This window comes from Macrotis lagotis, chromosome 1 (genome assembly GCF_037893015.1).
Source record: "Macrotis lagotis isolate mMagLag1 chromosome 1, bilby.v1.9.chrom.fasta, whole genome shotgun sequence".
Classification (NCBI taxonomy): Eukaryota; Metazoa; Chordata; class Mammalia; order Peramelemorphia; family Peramelidae; genus Macrotis; species Macrotis lagotis.
Genome location: NC_133658.1, coordinates 786722949 through 786737943, shown reverse-complemented (window position 1 = coordinate 786737943; position 14995 = coordinate 786722949). Strand labels below are relative to the sequence as shown.

Below are 14995 nucleotides of genomic sequence, written 5' to 3'. Positions count from 1 at the left end.
TCCCTAAAAAAAATATCCAGGGTCTGATGGATTCACAAGTGAATTCTACCAAACATTTAAGGAACAATTGGTTCCAATCCTATATAAACTCTTCAGAAAAATAGGGAAAGATGGAACTCTGCCTAACTCTTTCTATCAAACCAATATGGTACTGTTACCTAAACCAGGAAGAGTTAACGGAGAAAGAAAATTATAGACCTATCTCCCTGATGAATATAGATGCAAAAATCCTAAATAAAATCTTAGCAAAATGATTACAAGTCATCACTAGGATAATACATTATGATCAAGTAGGATTTATTCCAGGAATGCAGGGTTGGTTCATTATTAGGAAAACTGTTAGTATACTCAATTATATCAACAACAAACCTATCAGAAATCATATGATCATATCAATAGATGCTGAAAAAGCTTTTGACAAAATACAGCATCCATTCCTATTAAAAACACTAGAGAGTGTAGGAATAAATGGACTGTTCATTAAAATAATTAGCAGTATCTATCTGAAACCATCAACAAGCATTATATTCAATGGGGAGAGGCTAGAGGCATTCCCAATAAGATCAGGGGTGAAACAAGGATGCCCATTATCACCACTACTATTCAATATTGTATTAGAAATGTTAGCGTCAGCAATTAGAGAAGAAAAAGAAATTAAAGGAATTAGAATTGGGAAGGAAGAGACAAAACTCTCACTCTTTGCAGATGACATGATGGTCTACCTAGAGAATCCCAAGAAATCATATAAAAAACTACTGGAAACAATTAGCAATTTTAGCAAAGTTGCAGGTTATAAAATAAACCCTCATAAATCCTCAACCTTTCTATATATGTCTAGCAAGAAACAGCAAGAAGAGCTAGAAAGAGAAATCCCATTCAAAGTAACCTCAGACAATATAAAATATTTGGGAGTCTATTTACCAAGACAGACTCAGAATCTTTTTGAAAACAATTATAAAGCACTTCTCACACAAATTAAATTAGATTTAAATAACTGGGCAAATATCAACTGCTCATGGATAGGTAGAGCTAATATAATAAAAATGACAGTTCTACCAAAACTAAACTATCTGTTTAGTGCCCTACCAATCAAAATTCCAAAAAATTACTTTAACGAGTTAGAAAAAATTGTAAGTAAATTCATATGGAGAAATAAAAAGTCAAGAATTGCCAGGAGCTTAATGAAAAAAAATGCAAAAGAAGGTGGCTTAGCCCTACCCAATCTAGAACTATATTATAAAGCATCAGTCATGAAAACTGTTTGGTATTGGCTAAGAAATAGAGTGGTGGACCAGTGGAATAGACTAGGTGTAAAAGCAGGAGATGATTATAGTAATCTGCTGTTTGATAAACCCAAAGAGTCTGGCCATTGGGATAAAAACTCCCTCTTTGATAAAAATTTCTGGGAACATTGGAAGTTAGTATGGAAGAAACTTAGATTAGACCAACACCTCACACCCTTTACCAAGATAAGATCCAAATGGTTACAGGACATAGACATAAAAAACAATACTATAAGCAAATTAGAAGATCAAGGACTAGTCTACCTGTCAGCTCTATGGAAAGGGGAACAGTTTATGACTAAGGAAGAGTTGGAGAACATCACCAAAAACCAATTAGATGATTTCGATTACATTAAATTAAAAAGCTTTTCTACAGATAAAACCAATGTAACCAAGATCAAAAGAAATGTAGTAAATGTAGTAAATGGGAATGTAGTAAATTGGGAAACAATCTTTACAACTAATTTTTACAACTAGTGACTCATTTCTAAACAAAGGACTCATTTCTAAAATATACAGAAAACTGAGTCATATTTTTAAAACAAAAAGCCATTCCCCAATTGACAAATTGTCAAAGGATATGCAAAGGCAATTTACAGATGAGGAGATCAAAGTAATCCATAGCCATATGAAAAAATGCTCTAAATCATTAATTATTAGAGAAATGCAAATTAAAGCTTCTCTGAGGTACCACCCCACACCTCTCAGATTGCCCAGTATGACCAGGAAGGATAATGATCATTGTTGGAAGGGATGTGGGAAATCTATGACACTATTACACTGTTGGTGGAGCTGTGAACTCATCCAACCCTTCTGGAGAGCTATTTGGAACTACGCACAAAGGGCAACAAAAATGTGCATACCCTTTGACCCAGCAATACCACTACTGGGTCTATATCCTGAAGAGATGATGAAAAAGGGTAAAAACATTACTTGTCCAAAAATATTTATAGCAGCCCTGTTTGTGGTGGCAAAGAATTGGAAATTCAGTAAATGTCCTTCAATTGGGGAATGGCTTAGCAAACTGTGGTATACGTATGTCATGGAACACTATTGTTCTATTAGAAACCAGGAGGGACAGGATTTCAGGGAAGCCTGGAGGGATTTGCATGAACTGATGCTGAGTGAGATGAGCAGAACCACCAAAACACTGTACACGCTAACAGCAACATGGGAGTGATGGTCAACCTTGAAGGACTTGCTCATCCCATCAGTGCAACAATCAGGAACAATTTTGGGCTGTCTGCAAAGGAGAGTACTATCTGTATCCAGATAAGGAGCTGTGGAGTTTGAACAAAGTGCCAGGACTATTCCCTTTAATTTAGAAAAAAACAGATATCTTATTGTCTGATCTTGTTACCTCTTAGACTTCTCTTTAAGGCTATGATTTCTCTCTAATCACACCCAATTTGGAACAAGGTACAACATAGAAACAAAGTAAAGACTGACAGAGTGCTTTCTGTGGGGGGGAGGGGGAAGGGAAGCAAGATTGGTGGAAAAACTGTAAAACTCCAATAACATCTTTAATAAAAATAAATTTAAAAAAAAAGAAAACCCTCCAATGAGGGTCGGGAAGAGTCAGACACAATTGAGCAACAAAATATATTTGATATTTAGTCACCTGGGTACATGTTGCCATCTCCTTCCTTCTCTTTACCCAACAAAATGTAAACATCTTGAGGGCCAGGGACTGTCTTTCTTTTTTGTCTTAACACCCTAGTAATTTAACACAATGCAGGACACATGGTAGATGTTTAATAAAAACTTGCTGACTGAAAAAAAAGATGGGCATAAATTTTACTAGAACTTCAGAAAGAAGAGGGGTATATGAGCAGAAAAATTAAGGTCTTTATTTACAGGTGCAATGAGAGATAAGCCAAAGAGAACCCAAATGTGTGAGCATACACTGGGGACCCATAGGGACATTTAGTGAGCCTGCTTCTGGGTTTGAACAACAGAGGGCCTTAATCACTACTTCAGAACATACTGAATTTCTTTGAGTATTGATTGGCTGCTGAACTTAAACTGGCTGTGCAAACAGAAAACGTGTTCCCTTCATGGACTTTTTCATTGGCAAATCCCACATTACCTCAATGGCTTTCCATGTAGGGGGACAGAACTTTTGTCTGACCCTTGGTTTCAGTCTAAAGCAAGTTGGTCAATATTGGGTGCCTGAGAAATAACAGGTCAGAACATCCCAGTTGAAATAGTTGTTCTGATATTCTAAGCCTTTTTCCAAATAGAGTCACTGACTGAGGCAAGTCTGAGTGGAGAGAAACAACTAGCTGAGGTCTGCTGCTCTAACTAAATGGCAATTTTGTAAATGGGAAACTTGACATTGTAACAGGACAGAAGCAGAAGGGGGTAATGGGGGAGAGGGGTCTGGAAAGCATACTGTAGTGAGAGGCTCTAGGAAATCAGAAATTATTGGCATGACACTGAGTACCTGAGGGAAAGGGAATGGGCAAAGAAACAGAGGTGGGAGAATGTTAAAGACCTGCTTTGAGGCTGGCCCTGAAGAGGAACACAGAATTCCACATAAATTTGACTTTGGGAACAATTCAACATCTCTAAAAGCAGCTGTTGTTTATAAAATAACTGCTAATGCTAGATTTTATGATGACCCAGAAGTAAATGAGAACATTCTATTACCCAGACAGTTGTAGCAAGAGGACCACGTTCCTGCCTGGAAATCTCCTAGAGCAACCCCCGCCCCAACTATACAAACAGCTCTTTTGTACACTCTGGTACAGCTGCTACTTTCAATTTGACTCAGTCTGGAGTCCGAAAAAGCAAAATCTTCCCAGCTATCTAGGGACAGGTTTAATAATTACCATTTTTCATTTTTGATTTCTTATTCTCCTGTGTCTTATAAAAGCTCCATTCTTTCCCAACTACTTCATTAGGACTGTCAGCTGCTCCTGTTCAAGAAGCTCTCAATTTGACAACCCCTAAACAAGATTTAAAACTATGTATCTCCCATTACTATCTTTCAGAGAATCATCAAATTGTTGAACTGGAAGAAATCTCAAAGGTGTTCTGTCCCATCTCCTGACCAAGGTATGTCTTTCATCTACAAAATTTCCTATAAGGAACCAAAATCTAACTCCTTGGAGTTATACCTATTTCATAAATTAAGTGTATGATTAAAAAAAAGTACATCTAACCTATCATATACTAGGGAAAAAGCAATCGTATCCTCTAAGTCGTCATCTTCCCAATCTGAGCATTCCCAATGGTTTCTCATATAGTAGAGTATCCAGTTTTCTCATCCCGATTTTGCTCCTTTGGATAAATTTCAGTCTGTCAATGCCATCCATTATTAATGCAGCATATAGAATTGAGAACAATATTCCAGATGGGATCTGAAAAAAGTAGACTAATCAGAGGAACCATCATTCCATCTAGTATGGATTTCATTTGTATACAGGAGAACTTCCAATGAGGAAGTTCTCTGAGAATGCAAATCACCTCTACTCTTATAGAACTGTTTGGAGCATTGAGATCATAAGTGACTTCCTCGTCTAGACAGTATGCTTTAGGAGAGTGATTTCTAAGTGAGAACAACTCTCAGAGTTGTCTGCTGGACCATGTCCTTATAATCATAACTGACTGCTACTATATTCTAAGGTGTACAAATTACTTTTCCCACAACAATCTAGAGAGATAGTTACTATAAATATTATTTCCTCAATTTTCCTAATATCTAAGACTCACAAAGGTGAAGTGGCTTTCTGATGGTCACATCAATAATGCTGAGATTTAAACCAAATTCTCTAGAATCCCAGTTTGGCTTTGACTCTTTGTTTAAATGTCAAGTCTCCCATCTTTCCCTTCTTCAGTCTCTTTGCACAGATTGCTAGATTCCAAAATATAGCTCTGATCATGTCATTCACTAGAATCAATCTGAAAAATGGGGGTTGATGCTAATTAGAGAAAGAGTTTTACATTTATTTTTGTAAGTTCTTATTATATTCCAGAACATATCATTTAGACTGCCTTTGAACTCAGAAAGAAAGTGAATAAAGAAATAAATCTGGGGGGGGTATGGGTGAAGTGAGGGGGATGGGGTTCTAAGTGCACCCCATAGCAACAGAACTTTATATACATTTAAAATTATTCTAGCCTAGCACTCTACACACCCACACACCATACTTCATCTCATTAATTGGTGAGTCTGTCAGCATATTTTTGAATCCTAATTTTGTCACTCAATATATTAGTTATTCTTTTTAGCTTCTTATTATCCACAGATACAGTACATGTGCTGGCTCTCCCTGTCATATGAGGATCATTTGAAATAAATGGAAATGTTTAACAAAGAAATTAAAAGACTCAAGAGGAGATATAACAGTATGAGACGGACTGCTCTATGGCAATAGGATAGAATTTATTCCATTTGTACACAGAGAAGAGATTCCAGAGCAATGAGTAGAAGTTGTAAAAAAGACAATTTTAGGCTTACTGGCCTCCCCAAATGGAATAAGTTACCTTGAGGTGTACTCAGTGTAGTACATTGCCTGATACACAGCAGCTGCTTAATAAAAAAACTTGTTCTCTTCCCTTTCCCTTTGCTCTCCTTATAAGCTTTCAAATAAAAGTTAGATGACCACTTGAAAAATGTTATAAAAGAAATTATTTTCAGGTATGGCTTGATCTAGATGTATGCTGAGGTCCCTCCCAATTCAAATTCTGATACTCAAAATCTATGATTCTCTGATCTAAATCATGATAAGCAGGTTGAACAGAACAGGAACAATAAATTGCTGGGATACTCAGGTTTTTTGGTTTGTTTTTTAGGCTCACCGCCATTAGCTAGCATGACTCTGAGTAAGTTATTTAACATCTCTAGGTCTCAGATTTCTTTACCTGTCAAAATGGAGTCTTCTCAAAGCTGTAGTATCAAATGAAGTAATGCATGTAGCAAAGTGAAAGACTCCTCAAACACTAAATGGTTACTGTCAAATAACATTTTGGATAATATAAAAGTTAGAGAATCCAGTATTACATTTCTTGTGAATTTTACTGTCTTAAAAAAATTAAAGAGGAAAGTTTTCTTTGTAAAATGTGTCTTGAAGGGTGGCTAGGTGGTGCAGTGAATAGAGCACCGGCCCTGGACTCAGGAATACCTGAGTTCAAATCTGACTTCAGACACTTAATAATTAGCTAGCTGTGTGGCCTTGGGAGAGCCACTTAACCCCATTGCCTTGAAAAAAATTTGAAGAGACTTGAAAGATTCCATGGATCCTGATGCAAAGTTCCCTGACTTAGTAAATTGTTCTTCCTTGTTTAATTTTGTAGATGATCAGCATCTCAGGGTCTTTGAAAAGAATCTGATTCTTTCTTTCTGTGACCTAGAAAGAATGTTTCATTATCATATTCAACCAGCTTCCAATATATTAAATCTCTCTCTCTCTCTCTCTCTCTCTCTCTCTCTCTCTCTCTCTCTCTCTCTCTCTCTCTGCCAATAGCAAGGATATAATTTGTAATGATTTCAGGATCCCTGTTTTCTTCCATCCAGACAATGCTTAATGTTTTCTAATATGATGAATTTATTAGTCATGAACTACTTAAGAGTTTTAGAGAAAAGAGAAAAATACTTGCCTATAAGGTAGAACTCCAGGAGAATATGTTTGACCTTTCAAATATTCATTTTCTGCATCTATAAAACATGAAAAATTTTTGCTCTGCTGACCCCACAGGGTTGTATAAGGAGTCAATTTGTAAAGTTTTTTAAGGGGGATTCCCAACTTCCCACCAAGGACCTCTAAGGTCCCTTTCAACTTGAAAGCTATGACTTATGATCTAGTAGATCTGTGATTCATAGTTGTTCAGTCATATCAAATGGGTTTTGGGGTTTTCTTGGCCAAAATACTGGAATGGTTTGTAATTTCCTTCTCTAGCTTATTTTATAGATGAGGAAACTGAGGCAAACGGGGTAAAGTGATTTGTACAGGATCACACAACTAGTAAGTGTCTGAAGCCAGATTTGAACTGAGAAAGATGAGTCTTCCTGGTACTCAGTGCACAACACCACCTAGCTATCCTGTGACATCCAGAATCAGAGAAGACTTATTTATGCCTTCTCATCCTATTCCATTCTTGTCTCTGCTTTCTGATCACTTTATCATAGGAGTGACCACCAATGTATCCTGGATTTTGCTCTAGAGCTCTTATCATTAAGTAGATACCAGTGTAACCCTTTGGTTATCATTCACTCTTATTATGAGACTATGTCCAATGCAAATGTGATTTATTCATGTTTATATTTGTGTTGCCTTGATAAATCTCCCTTGGCACAAATTAAAGTTACTTGTAAAAAATGGGAGTTTATCCTAGCTTTGGTGATATCTCTTTGTGCTGCTTCCTTAGTTAGACCTAGTAGGTAAAGCAGAATCTACCCAGACAATGCTGATTTTTGTCACATTTGACTGAATTCCAAGGAGGGAGGGCTCTGGGCAGCCACATGTTCTAAATAATCATCATTATCATCATAACAGCAGCCAGCATATATAACTTTAAGGTTAACCATGTGCTTACATATATATTTTGTAGATATATATATATATATAGAGAGAGAGAGAGATAGATAGATAGATATGTATGTGTGTATGTATATAGACATAGCTTCATAACAATTCTGGGAAATTTAAGCTATTACTTTCTTCATTTTACAGATTGGGAAACTGAGACTGAGAGAGGTTAAAAGTTGGTAAGTGTCTGAGGTAAGAGCTTAGTTGGGTCTTCAAGTTGAGCATATTCTCCAGAAGACATGATCTCTTTTGAAGAAAGAAGAAACAAATTATCCTTGAAAAAGAAATCTTGAGAGTAAAATACCCATTTGCAACATGCCCATTTGAAGACCATGACAAAAAAAGCAACAGAAAAATGATCCCTTACATGGTGGATTTATATATTGTCACTGGGAGTCAGAGAACTCCATAGGACATTTTATAAACTAGCAGCAAGGTGGCCTAGTATGTTGAGCCTTGGATTCTGAGTCAGGAAGATAAGAATTCAAAATCTTCCTCAAATATTTTATTAATTGGTAACCAACCTCTAGTTCCTGGAGAAGGAAATGATACACCACTCCAGTATCTCTGCCAAGAAAACCCCAAATGGGGTCATGAAGAACTGGAAAAGATTCAATAACAAAAAATAGACAGCTAGGTGGCACAGTGTATAGAACACTGGGCTTGGAATAGGAAGACTCATCTTCATCAATTTAAATCAAGCCTCAGTCACTTACCAGCTGTTTGATCCTAGGCATATCACTTAACCCTATTTGCCTCAGTTTCCTCCTCAGTAAAATGACCTGGAAAAGGAAATGACAGATCACTAGAGTATCTTTACCAATATCTATAGGAACAGGGTCACAGAGCATGTTCAGATTTGTAATTTTTGGTGAGTTGTACCAAATACACACAAATATTCTTTGCCTACTTTCAAGCAATCTTGTGAGATATTGGGGGCTGCTTCCTCTTATTCTGTGACTCATTTCCCTAAAGGATTCTACCTTTTAAATATGTTGTAAAAATGAGCAGACTCCTACCCTGGGATAACAACAAAGGGGTAGAAGTTTTCTCTGGTGAAAGAAGAGACCACTTCAAATTGGTGTTGTCTTGGCTTTGGATCTCCAGATGGCATGATGTGATTTCCTGTGAATCACCAATGGTGAATAGTTGCTGATAAATGGGGACCCCATTATTGATCCTCACTTGGAGTATGGACTCACAAGGATGACTTGCATATGATCTTTAACTATCTTTGCCCTTTTCATGTGTGCTTTATCCTGATGTTACTCTAAGGAATACATCAAGAAAGACATTTCCTGAGTTCAGAAGATCCAGACATTTTCTTGTGTGTTCCACCAGCAGTCAGAACTGAATGGTCACAATGACATAACAGTTGGAAATATCCACTTCAAAGGAAAAGGAAAGGTCAAATTTAGCCATTTGGTTGGAAAGTGCCCAGTGAAATGTGAAATGTCTAATTTGCAATTCACTATATATGTACATATGTTCTTATGGCACTTAAAATATTAGCCTCCCAACTGATTGTAATATAAGTAGTTAAAACTTACTTAAGTTATATACTGGAGGTCATTCTAATTATTCTGTTTATGTTCACTGCAGTTCTTTTATGATGAATATTTCTCTCTGTGTAGGGATCAATTACCTACTCCATAAACAATTGGGTTCCTCTTTTTTCCCCTTTGGGGAGATTTTGACATAAGCCATAACTTTTACTAAAATTAGTAACTTTTCCAAGGACTGGGGTGGTGGGAGTTTTATATGGAGACAAGGAATATGTAAATGGAGAGCCTCATCTCTCTAATTAGAAGTCAGGTTTCTGTAGGAATAAATCCTGTACAAACCACTTCCGGGAGAACAGGAGAGGGACATTCATACTTTTCTGTTCTATACCCAGTCATTGTGGTTGGATCATAAAGAATCAGGATGGGTTCACTAGAAGCAATTCACATCAAACTTCATTTTTTTATAGGATTTACTAAGTATATAGGAGATTGCTGTAACAGAGTTGTATATTGAGATCCAAAAGTTATTTGACAGAGTTAATCACAGTAAATTTTGGGACAAAATGAGAGTCTATGGACTGAAATATGATGTTGTTAGATGGATTTAAAATGAATCCAATGAACATTTCCAATGGGGAATAATTGGTGGAGGAATCTCTAGTGAGGTGTGGCATGTTTATCATTAAATTGGTCAAAGATATGAATGGTAGGGTTATAAAATTTTCAAAAGACACATAGCTAGGAATATACTGGATTACAGAATCAAGGTCTAAAAAGAATGCCATGGGTTCAAACAATGATCTGTTTAACAAATTTAAATTTAAATTTAAATCTAATAGTGATAAATGTCAAATCCTATAATTTGAATTCAGTCAATTTCTGTAGCGCAGGAATAAGGAAAGATATAGCAGGAGCAGTTGGCTATATTTAGTTGGCTATGAATTCAGAAGGATTGTGACATGGCTCCCCATCCTTACCCAAATCTCAGACCCCTCCCAAAGCTAATTGGCAATGAGTTATATCAATAGAATATAGTATATGCTATGAAAAATAGTAAGGTATAAACTAGGCTTACACCAACATCTCTCACCCTTTACCAAGATAAGGTAGAAAAGGTTTCATGATTTAGACATAAAGGCTGATACCAAAATTCAATAAGGAAAACAAGGAATAGTTTATCTATCAGATCAGTCACAAGAATTTGTGACTAAACAAGAGCTAGAGAACATTATGAAATGAAAAATGGATACTTTTAATTACATTAAATTAAAAAGGGGTTGCACAAACTAAACCGATGCTACCAAGAGTATAAGGAAAGCAGAAAGATGGAAAACAATTTTTATAGTCAGCGCCTCTGATAAAGGCCTCTTCTGAAATGTCTGGAAAACTGAGTCAAATTTATAAGAAAATAAGTCACTCCTTAAATGGTTAACTTTCAAAGTATATAAACAGGCAGTTTTCAGATGAAGAAATTAAAGTTATCCTTAGTCATATGAAAAAATGTTCTAAAACACTACTGATTAGAGAAATGAAAATTATAACAAGTCTGAGATTCCACCTTCAACCTATTAGATTGATTATGGATGGAAAAGGGAAACAATAAATATTTGATCCAGCAATACCACTACTCGATCTGTAATCCAAGAGATCAGAAAAAAATGGAAACAGACTCACATATACTTGTTATATTTTTATAGCAGCTCTTTTTGTGGTTACAAAGAATTGGAAATTGAGATGCCCATCAATTGGGGAGTAGCTAAACAAACTGTGGTTTATGAAAGTAATGAAATATTATTATTCTTTAAGAAATCATGAGTAGGAAGATTTTAGAAAAACCTGGAAACACTTACATGAACTAATTCTTAGTGAAGTAAGCAGAACCAGGAGAACATTGTACTCTGAATAAGCCACATTGTGTAATAATCAGCTATAATCAAAGACAATTCTAAAAATTGTATTGTTTGTGAAGGAAAATGCCATTCAAATCTAGAGAAAGATCTATGGAGTCTGAATGCAGACCAAAGCAAACTATTTTCACTTTTTTAAAATTTGTTTTTTATTTGCTCTCTTTTCCCCTTTTGTTTTGATTCTTCTTTCATTATACCTCTAATATGAAAATATGTTTAAAATGATTGCACCTATATAATCTATATCAGATTACTTGGTGTCTTAGAGGGGGGAAGAAAGGGAAGAAGGGAGTAGAACTCAAAATCTTATAAAAATGAATGTTGAAAAAATGGAACATATATATATATATATATATATATATATATATATATTCTGTGGATAATGAGGCAGATGATAGTACTATTGTCCTTTGCATTGTTAGAACACCTTTAGAGCAATATTTACTGAATACCACATAATTTTTTAAAAATTACTTTATTTTAAATTCATTCATTAAAATAAACATTTCTATAACAGTATAATAAAAAAAGATGATAGCACATGAATCTGTAAATCTATTATGTATACCTTTAAATATAAGGACAGCTAAGTAGCACAGTAGATGGAGTACCTGTCCTGGAGTCAGGAGGACCTCAGTTGAAATATTACCTCGGATACTTAATACTTGCCTGGATGTGTGACCTTGGGGCAAATCACTTAATCCCATTACCTTAAATAAAATTTTAAAATAAATAAATATATAAGAAATTTACCATGTAAATTTTTCCCTTTTTTCTTTCCTTTTCTTCTGCCCTACTGTAGAAGTAGCTACCATTAGACACAAATAAGTACATATATATGTAAAATTATTCTATACATACTTATGTTTATCAGTTCTTTCTGTATTTTTTTAGGAGAGGGGTTGGATTTTTCAGCAGGGCAATGGGGTTAAGTAATTTACCCAAGGTCACACAGCTACATAATTATTAAATATCTGAAACTGGATTTGAACTCAAGTCCTCCTGACTCCAGGGCTGGTACTCTTTTCACTGCACCACCCAGATGCCCCTTTTTTAGATGCAGATAGCATCTTCATTTGTTCTTTATTTTTAATTTATGTATTTAGTCACTCAAAGTCATTCCTAACAGACTATTGCTATTACAACATACAGTGTTCTATTGGTTCAGCTCAATTCATTCTTCACTATTTCATGCAAGTCTTTCCATGACTTTTTCCGATCATTGAGTTAATCATTTCTCATAGAACAGTAGTATTCTATCATAACTAAGCATTTTGAGAGAGACAGATGAACTTAAATGTATTAAGTGGAGCATAAACAGGTAAGGAAAGGACCAAGAGACCAATTTTTTTGACAAATAATTAAAGATAATATTTGTCAATATGTTCTGCCTAGAGAAGACATAGAAAGTAAGTGCAATCTCCAAATATAACTGTCATGTGAAAGAGGGGAATGGCCATTTTACTGGTTCCAATGGGCAGAAATTACAGGGAGGCAAAATTGTGGTGGACAAGACAAAAAGTTTTATAACAGAATTGTCTAAAACTGCAAATCCAGAGGCCAGCTGACCATTTGTCAGAGGATATTTTACAAAGGGATTGATGCTTTGACTAAAGGATTTGGACTGGAAGCAAAATACCATAGACCTGAAACTGGAAGAGATTTCAGAGGAGATCTAATTCAATCCCTTCATTGTATAATTGACAGAAGAGATTGAGTCATTTATCATAGGTAGGAAGCATCAAAGGTAGATGGATGGATGCTGGGCCCAGGTCTTCTGTTTTTAGGACTTAGTGTTTATTTTATTATCAATCTGATTCTAAATAACTCTAAGTTCCCTTCTTCAAAGTTTGCATTTAATTTAATCATATTTTCTGTTTCTATTGTGTTAAGAGTAGATAATGTTCCCTTACATGTTGGGGATAGATTTTTAATAGTTCTCTCTTTTTAACTTTGATATATATCATTATGAATAAAAAGCTGGGATTTTAAAGGTCACTTACTTGGGATTCAGGTCCACAGTAAAGTGTCAAATTAGGGCCAGAGGATCATAGATGGAACAGACCTCAACAGTCTGAAGCAAGGTTAAATCACTTGACCAAAGTCATACAGGTGAATAGTAACAGCACCACAATTAAAATCTAGTCTTTTAACATCAAATACTATATTCTTTCCACCAAACCCACACCGTCTTCCATAATTTCCCTAGAATTGTGAGTGAAATTGCTGCAGGGGAAGGGGAGTAGTGTATTGTGTTGTAAATGGTCTCTCCTCCTTAAGACTGAGTCACCAGGGACAACATTGTGACTCTCTCTTTAAAGTCTTCATAATTTAGACTAAGGGACATTAAATGCTATTTGATACTGGTGTTTGTTTCCTAGTCACAAGCCTGGAAAATGCATTTGATTTTTCTTTACTATTAATGAATGTAAATTTGTCAAGAAATCTGCATGGGGCCAAACATAAAAAGACCCTGAGAATGAATTTGGTATTTTGCTGCAGCCGATGAAGGATGAATTCCAATCTGCAATTAAGTGGATTGAGAAAATAAAGCTGCAGGTGTTGCCAGTGGGCTGTATACATCTTAACAGAATTAAAAGGACAGCATGTAATGCCCTATTGATTCATTTCCATGTTTCCTTTAAATCTGTCCCCTGTATGCACCACACCATACACATACAGTGTTCTGGAGATGTCTCAGCAGCTCACACACTGGAATGGTTTCCAAGGAGATGCTATAATGAATACTGTCAGTCTCTCAGAGGAGGCAGGCATCTTAATAAACAACACTGAAGCACCTCCCATCTTCTCTAGGCTGAACCCTTGTCCCTTTTCTCCTTTGCAAAACACTTACTTGAAAAATATGAGTTTATGCCAGAACTGGGAGGGTTCCAAACCCGAGTCAAAGCTGCAGGAATTTTTCTCACTTTAGGGTAATGATTCCTGGTGATATAGTAGCCTTATATGATCATCAATAAAAAAGTGCCCAGATGGTCTGTACCACCATTATGGCAGAGTCTTCACCTCAAATTTCTTGTAGCCTTGATTCGAATCTTTCTTTTGCATGTAGCCTACTCTGCCTTGGATTCCAGTGAGTCTTTCCTTAAGGTGGAACCATGGAGTTCTGGAATCATTGGACCTAGGTTTGAATCTTTCCTCTGATTCTTACTATCTGGAGAATCCAGCTGGTAGTTACATAGTGCAGATGATATCACACTGAGTCTGGAATAAGGAAGATTTGAATTCAAGGTTAGCTTCAGATAGTTGAAATCCTAGTTCAAAGTTAGCCTCATATAGTTGACATCTATCTGTCTGTGGGCAATAGTTTTAAATGTATTGAGATACAGCTCTCTCTCTCCATATACATATACATATATATATATATATATATATATATATATATTCATGGAAAGGAGAGAAAATGGAGAAGAAATTAAGGGGCTTTTTCAAGTTTTTATACTGATCTCTTGAATAGGAGATACGTGAGGTACTATAGAAAGCTAATGGGATAGTTTAATAGAGAGAGTGTCAGACGTGGAGTCAAGAAGACTCATTTTCCTTAGTTACTAGTTGTGTGACCCTAGTTGAGTCACTTCATCTTTTTGCTTCAATTTCCCCATGTGTAAAATGAGTTGGAGAAGGAAATGGCAAGCCATTCCGGGACCTTTGCAAGAAAACTCCAACTGGGGTCATGAAGTGGTGAAAAGGACTTAAAAACTATTCATTTTATATATATATATACATATATATATATGTATATATATATA

General features: G+C 35.8%; 1 long non-coding RNA gene across 2 annotated transcripts in view; it reads right to left on the bottom strand.

Moving 5' to 3' along the window:
• LOC141508227 (uncharacterized) overlaps positions 1-14995 on the bottom strand; it is a 79456-nt gene that overhangs the window by 40980 nt on the left and 23481 nt on the right. The window contains exon 4 of one of the 2 annotated variants that reach the window (XR_012474366.1): positions 11621-14450. The exons of the other annotated variant lie outside the window; for it this stretch is intronic. This is a non-coding gene — a long non-coding RNA (uncharacterized LOC141508227). Of the gene's footprint in view, positions 1-11620; positions 14451-14995 lie in introns of those variants that run through there. 2 annotated transcript variants of the gene reach the window in all.